Below are 1,552 nucleotides of genomic sequence, written 5' to 3'. Positions count from 1 at the left end.
GAGAAATTAAGGCTATTTGGATGAGCTCATCTGTCAATGCAAGAGAGCCAAGGCACAGTGAACTTGAAGATAGATCAAGAAAAGCTTCCCAAATTGAGATTAAAAGAGAAAAAAAGAATGAAAAAAAGCAATCCAGAAATAGAATATCCAAAAACTGTGGAACGATTTCAAAGTTGTACCATATGTGCAACTGGTACACCAGAAGAAATAGAGAATGGTACATAAGAAACATTTCACATAATAATGGCCAAGAATTTTCCAAGATGAATAACAGATGCTGAACCACAGACCCAGGAAGGTCAGAGAACACCAAATGAGATAAATACCAGCCCTCTCTCCAAAATACCAAGACACACTGAATTCAAACTATAGAAAATCAAAGACAAAGAAAAAATCTTGAAAAAAAGCCAGAGGAAGAAAAATCATCTAACTTACAGAGGACAAGGATAAGAATTACAGCAGGTGTCTCATCAGAAACAACATAAGTAAGAAGAATGTGCAGTGAGATATTAAAATTTTTGAAAAATAAGGGGTGCCTGGGTGGCTCAGTTGGTTAAGTGTCTGCCTTCTGCTCAGGTCATGATCCCAGGGTCCTGGGATTGAGCCCTGCATTGCGGGTCCCTGCTCAGCAGGGAGTCTGCTTCTCCCTCCCCCTCTGCCCTTCCTCCCCCACTCATGTCTCCCCCCAAATAAATAAAATCCTTTTTTAAAAAATTTTGGCAAATAAAAAGAATCAATTTATAATTCTACACGAGGAAATGATCCTTTAAAAGTGAAAGATAGGATGGGATAGGATATTTTTTATGCTTCAAAAAAGTACACCTTACATGTTTTAATGTCTGGAAGGGGCACCTAGGGATGTTATCCCATACTGTATACTTAAGTAGAGCTGGCCTTGATGAAATCCAACATACAATATACTATGGATGGAGTAGCCCTGCATTTGGACTTGGTGCAACCATTCTGTCTGATACTGTATTGTTGGATACATGGCACTATGCACTTGTCAAAACCCATTGACCTTTATAGCACAAAGAGGGGACCTTAATGTATACAAATTTTAAATCACTTAGGAGCTCAATGAGCCCAGCATGGAATACAGAATGTAACAAAAGGCTCAAACTATATTAACCTGTATTAAACAACCTCAGGGTAGAGAGGGGTGAAAAATATACTGACCTAAGTAGCTTTGGAAATGAGAGAAGCCTGTAAGTCTAAAAGTAAAAGAAACAGTACAGGAGGGCGGAGCAAGATGGCGGAGGAGTAGGAGACCTGGATTTCGTCTGGTCTCAGGAATTCAGCTGGATAGGGATCAAACCCTGAACACCTACAAACTTAACAGGAGGTCGAAGAAAAGAAGAGCAACAACTCTCTCATCAGAAAAGCGACCACTTTCTGGAAGGTTTTTTCTGATTTGTTTAGAGTATATTTTCTGGGGACGTTGTTACTCTGCTAGCATTTTGTTCTCTCATTAATCTATTCTCCTCTGCACAAAATGACAAGATGGAAAAAATCACCTCAACAAAAAGAACAAGAGGTAGTACCGACTGCC

This window comes from Neomonachus schauinslandi, chromosome 1 (genome assembly GCF_002201575.2).
Source record: "Neomonachus schauinslandi chromosome 1, ASM220157v2, whole genome shotgun sequence".
Lineage (NCBI taxonomy): Eukaryota > Metazoa > Chordata > Mammalia > Carnivora > Phocidae > Neomonachus > Neomonachus schauinslandi.
Note: the sequence above shows the minus strand (reverse complement) of the source record.